This window comes from Cyprinus carpio, chromosome A21, assembly GCF_018340385.1.
Source record: "Cyprinus carpio isolate SPL01 chromosome A21, ASM1834038v1, whole genome shotgun sequence".
NCBI classification, from domain to species: Eukaryota; Metazoa; Chordata; class Actinopteri; order Cypriniformes; family Cyprinidae; genus Cyprinus; species Cyprinus carpio.
The window spans coordinates 24379567-24385958 of record NC_056592.1 but is presented as its reverse complement, the minus strand read 5'-3'; the positions used below and the strand labels follow the sequence as shown (position 1 = coordinate 24385958).

Below are 6392 nucleotides of genomic sequence, written 5' to 3'. Positions count from 1 at the left end.
GGTTTATTTTCCTTTTCTGTTTTGTTGTTGTTTTAATTAACGTTACTTAACAGCGAGCAGTAACGTTAGGTCTAACGTTACATAGTCTGTCGTTAATGGAGTTAAGTCCGTATAATGTCTCTGTTATAAAGTCCTAAATAGCAACATAAACCACGGATTATATAGCATAATACTATACCTCGGCTACACACGCTTATTAAATCTCGTTATCAGTAATGTATGGCTGCCATCAGCCATCGATAGTTTAACAATTATGAAAATATATAGTGAATGTAAAATATAGCCTAGAAAATATTAAGGTAACTTATTCATTTAATTATGATTTCTCTTGACTGTATAGGTAATTTGCATGTTCAATCATACAAACCTATGCAATATTTAACAGATTTTTTTTCTCCCTTTTCCATTCTCAGATATTAAACCATATATTAAATATTTTTTTCAACTTTAGTTTTAAACCATTAAGATAATGTTTGTCTTCTCTCTTTTGAGTATTGATTGAGTATTGATTGCCATCTAGTCCTGATTGCAGAGTTAAGCTCCAGCCCCAATCCTGTACTGCTGAAGCAGCTGATCAAGGTCTTCAGGATCACCACACACTTCCAAGCAGGTGTGTGGACAGGCTGGAGATAAATTCTGCAGGATGCTGGTCCTCCAGGACACCACTGTTGTAAGTGATCAACCTAGCAAAATAAAAATACATTTTAATTTGTATTGATATATGCAATATTTCACTGATATTCATTGATTTTTCTTCTCTTTCTCCATTTAGTTTGTGTCAGATGCAGATAAAGAGTCACCAGGAACAGGTCACTGCTTCTTTTGTCATGTAAGTAGACTTCAATTTATTTAAAGCTGCATATTCATGCATCAAGTTAAAGTCATTAGTTATTTCTTAAAGGGCTCGTTTTTCAAAAAATTAAAGGTCTGTCATCATAACTTACCTGTATTACTTACTTACTGTATTACAATAATAAGCTATTTTATCTGTGACTCAGACAGCCTCTTGGGACATAGTCTCAAACCCAACGAACATCGTAACGTAAGTTTATAAAAGTGGTCATATTTAGGGGTGTCCCTGACTAAGGATTTTATGAATTGGAATTTTCTTATCTTGCCGATAGTCGAATCATATGTTTGGGGGCGGAGTCAAAATACAATAACATCAGTCAAGTCAGACATTCGACAGCCATAATTACTGACATTAACGCACAGGTAAAATGTGAAACGGATGCCTCGCAGATGCAAAAATAATGTTCTGATTAAAAGATACGTAGTTAACATTAAACATCAGCGAAACTAAGAACTCACTATATATATACATATATATATATATATATATATATATATATATATATATATATATATATATTGTGAGTTCTTAGTTTCGCTGATGTTTAATGTTAACTACAGTAGGTGGACATCCAAAGCGTATATATATATATATATATATATTTTTTTTTTTTATAATAGTGCTCTCATTATAACGTCATGTATATGACAGTAGTTATTAATGTTCTGGATTTTTGATGACCAGTAGAATGAAGTGTTTGATAGCAGGTATTTAATTAATGGGATTTAACTCATCATTTATCTCATTTAGAATACGCTTTGTCATTTATACAACATAACGTTAATATTCTACGTATAGGCTATCTGCACAAAATTCCCCGAATGCATGAACGTGTCTGTGCGGCTCAAAATGAACTCCTTTTGTGAACGCGTACTTCACGCAACAACGTGCAGAAACACAGCAACTAAACTCTAAAAATTCACAGCGTTTTATTATAATAGTGTTCTCATTATAATGTTATGTGTATGACAGTCCCAGTCATAGTTCTTAATATTATGCATTGTTGTTTGTCCTGCTCGTGTAACAGGTCAAATATGTGCTTCCACTTGCTGCATTTATTTTCATGTATGGCCCCTTTAATTGCACTCTCCGCCCAGATCTGGTAGGATGATGAACTGGTTCCGGTAGAGTCATTTAGACTCGTGCCAGTCGAGAGTGTGAATGGCCGCATTGTGTGAGTGCTCCATGTCTTAAATATATTTTAGTAATTCTATAATCATTTTATAGGTTAATACTGAATTATATGTGTGTTTAGAAGTATGTTATATGATTTGGGTTTGTGTCACTGTTATATGTATTGTAATATCAAGTTTAATGTTCACCTCCAGTATAATATCCACGAGGGTGATAACTGAAGCTGATCAACGCTGTTCTATGCAGTGCCGGCCCGAGCCTCTTGGGGGCCCTAAGCAGAATTTGATTTGGGGGGCCCCCTCCCACCATGCGGAGTCATCTGTGCTTGAAGATTATTGACACAAATGTCACGCTATAATGTTACATTATAAATGAATACAGTGAGGTTATGTACTAATACAAAATAAATAATAAAAAAAAATACTTAAATAAAATACTTTACTCTTAAACTTCTGAATACAAACTGTCACAAAACATGAAATAAATAATTTTCAAATGGGAAATGGTCCAACTGCTAGAATGCACTTTGTTTTTTGGAGTGAATTTGCCATTAATTTTTACACAGTAAAAATATTTGAAATTAAGACAGTAATAATCAGGATCACAAGAACAGGAATCAACTGAAAGAATGAGCAAACCTATAAAGCAAAGATTTTTATGAGTGTTTGAAAATGGGTAATGGTGCAACTGCTATAATGCACTTTTTTGGAGTGATTTTGCCATTAATTTTCTCCAAAACTATACAGTAAATGATAATTCAGTAATATTCAGGGTCACTGTTAAAATTAATCAATTGGAAAAATGAGCAAACCTTTTAAGGAAAGCTTTTTACAAGTAAGTGCTTTTTATGAGAAAAAGAGTGAGACTGCACATTGAGTTTTGGAGTGATTTGCCTTTAAATTGTACAGAAATTGTATAATAGATTTAACTTGAAAATGAATACAGCAATAGTCAGGGTCACTATTAGTCGAAAGGTAGGCTATACACACACAAACAACACACACACGCAATACATAATTTATCAATGTTAATATATATATATATATAAACATTGATAAATTATGTATATTAATAAATGTACAATACAAATGTTAATGTACAAAAAAACTAAAAACTATGTATTCACAAACATTAATTCAATGTTCAAGTCATTTGAAAAAACCCCGAAATTTTATTATTTATATCATGACATAAAATAGCAATAAATAAATATTCTGATATACCTTTAAGTTCTTTTTAGGGTTAAATTACGGTTTATGCAGAATTGTTTTTTTTTGGGGGGGGGGGGGGGGTAAGTCGTGGCCTAATGGTTAGAGAGTCGGACCGGGGAAGTCGGGGAAGTCGTGGCCTAATGGTTAGAGAGTCGGACTCCCAATCGAAGGGTTGTGAGTTCGAGTCTCGGGCCGGCAGGAATTGTGGGTGGGGGGAGTGAATGTACAGCGCTCTCTCCACCCTCAATACCACGACTTAGGTGCCCTTGAGCAAGGCACTGAACCCCAACTGCTCCCCGGGCGCCGCAGCATAAATGGCTGCCCACTGCTCCGGGTGTGTGTTCACAGTGTGTGGTGTGTTCACTGCTCTGTGTGTGTGCACTTCGGATGGGTTAAATGCATAGCAAAAACTCTTATTACCTATAACAAAACATCCAACAATAAAACTTCACTCAAAGACGGAGCAGACACTTCGAACTATTGAAAATATCAGCAAAGGGATAAAGGAAACGCCGTTATGACAGCTTCTTTACATCCATTTTGACCGCTCCCAGCACCCATACCGCACGATTAGACGCACAAAAAAAAAAAAAAAAAAAAAAAAAAAGTACTTTCAAACCGCAGGTAGATCACGAGTCATGACTAGCTGCTACCTCAAGTGACGTGAGCACAATTTGTGCTGCTGCTACACAAAACTTACTGTAAATAATCATGCAAACATACCTTTATCTTGCTATTTTTTCTCCTCCTCTGTCTTTTTCTTCTTTCTCTTTTCGGCACCAGAGGGAAACATCCTTTTTTGTGACATGGCTTATCATTTATTACAGTGACGCGCACTTGCACGCCGGCGCAAATTGTCAATACACGCGAGGTGTCTATGCGCAATTTCGCATGACTCAAACGCTAGCAGACACAGCAGCAGTTGTCAGCAAATCAGATTTTTTTTTGTCTTGAATTATTCATTTATCCATTCATATTCATTCATTCATTCATTTATATCACTTAAGTTATTTAATTGTAAAAAAAAAAAAAAAAAAAAAAAAAAAAACGATTGGGGGGCCCCCTGGTGGCCAAGGGGCCCCAAGCAGCTGCTTAGTTCGCTTATGCCTCGGGCCGGCCCTGCTTATCATTTATTACAGTGACGCGCACTTGCGCGCCGGCGCAAATTGTCAATACACGCGAGGTGTCTATGCGCAATTTCGCATGACTCAAACGCTAGCAGACACAGCAGCAGTTGTCAGCAAATCAGAATTTTTTTGTCTTGAATTATTCATTTATCCATTCATATTCATTCATCCATTCATTCATTCATTTATATAAGTTATTTAATTGTAAAAAAAAAAAAAAAAAAAAAAAAAAAAAACGATTGGGGGGCCCCCTGGTGGCCAAGGGGCCCCAAGCAGCCGCTTAGTTCGCTTATGCCTCGGGCTGGCCCTGGTTCTATGTTATCAACAGGTACAGACTATGAGTTTCTAATGTGTTGATTTATTACTGTTTATGTAGTTTATGTAAATGAGAGTCATTTAGACTCGTGCCAGTCCAGAGTGTGAATGGCTGCATTGTTATAATATCCATGAGGGTGATAACTGAAGCTGATCACCGCTGTTCTATGTTATCAACAGAATAAACATCCATCTTAAAATTAAGATTTGGTGTCCATCTGAGTTCAACACAACACAACGCAGAGACAACACTGTTACATTTGCACTGTGGGCTGAAGAGATAATCACTGTGCCATGAAGCGCTTTATAGCAGCACAACTAAACCGAATGCATCTTATACAAGGTAAATAATATATACACTATATTTAACCAGCTGAAATGTTTTGAAATCACTTGCACCCTACCTGATTGTAAGAAATCCAGTCTTTTACTCTGCCTGTGTCAATTTGAGTCTTGTTAAAGTTTTAAATCCCTGCCGCCAAGATGCTTCTCTGTTGGTCTCGGATTATAGAAAGTGAAACTGAAATCTATAGGGGTGGTTGGATTTGATCATGCACGTTAAAATATTTATTTAAAGCTTCTTTTTCGGAATCTTATTTACAGCATTATCTTAATAGGCTGAATATAAACTCATTGAGAGAAAACCGGTAGTTCTATGTGAAATCAGACATTTGAGCATTTATAGCCAACATGATATTCAACTGTGAGATTAGTAGTCGAATCGGTCTCCTCCTATCGAAGCATTGAATCAGCGACTATTCAGGGTCACCCCTAGTAATATCGCAGTGTTTTGCCATAATATAACTTAACCTTGTGTTAAAACCATTTTTAATGATGTACTCAATAATGCCTTCTGTTGTTGAAGTGGGATAAAATAACAACACACACATATTGGATATGGATATGTATGTGAGTCAACGTGTTAAGAACTGAAATTTGAAAATGTTGTAAATAAATTATTTTAGTCTTTCATTCAGTTTTCCCTTAATCTCATTCTCAATCTCAATCAACCGCTGCTCTCTCATTGTCTCATTTAGTCATGCAGTTCATTCACACTCTGTCTGTGTATCTCTGCAATCAATAAAGAATACATTTATTTTTAACATTAAAAAAGATCCACCAAAAATATAAGTGCCCTGGGAGACTTCCTGAGGTGGAAACTTTGATTTTGTTTAGGTTTTATATATATATATATATGTATATATATATATATATATATATATATATATATATATATATATATATATATATATATATATATATATATACACACACATTTTAATTATTGTTTTCTTTCTCAGGTAGATGCTGGAACAAAAAGCAGCCAGGCCACAGCATCTAAAATGGAGACTTCTATTAAAGTGGCTCTGTAACGTAAGAGACTTGGGACAGTGGAAGGAGCAGAAGAACCAAAAGATCAGAAATCAGGCAGAGCTCTACTGGTGCCCCTTAGGGGACTGATTTATCTATAATTATCTATAATATCTACTTAACGTTCTGATGTAGTTATAATTGGTCATTATTCTGTTTTATAAAGCTATTCAATACATTCTAGTGTTCAATAGTTTGGGGCCAGAAAGTGTTTTTTTTTTTCTTCTTTAAGATATTACTTGTATTCAGCAAGGGCGCAGTAAACTGATAAAAAGCAACAGTAAAAACTTTTACATTGTTGGACAAAAATCCTATTTACTAAAAAATGCTGCTCTTTTAAAAGCTCTATTCAAAGAAACCTGAAAAAAATATATATTACTG

The 6392-nt window shown here is 35.1% G+C and overlaps 1 long non-coding RNA gene across 1 annotated transcript; it reads left to right on the top strand.

The window, feature by feature from the left end:
* Positions 1–607: 607 nt before the first annotated feature.
* LOC122134804 lies at positions 608–6111 on the top strand. The gene is made up of 3 exons (XR_006153101.1): positions 608–670; positions 773–829; positions 5942–6111. It is a non-coding gene; the product is annotated as an uncharacterized LOC122134804 (long non-coding RNA).
* The last annotated feature ends 281 nt before the right edge of the window (positions 6112–6392 follow it).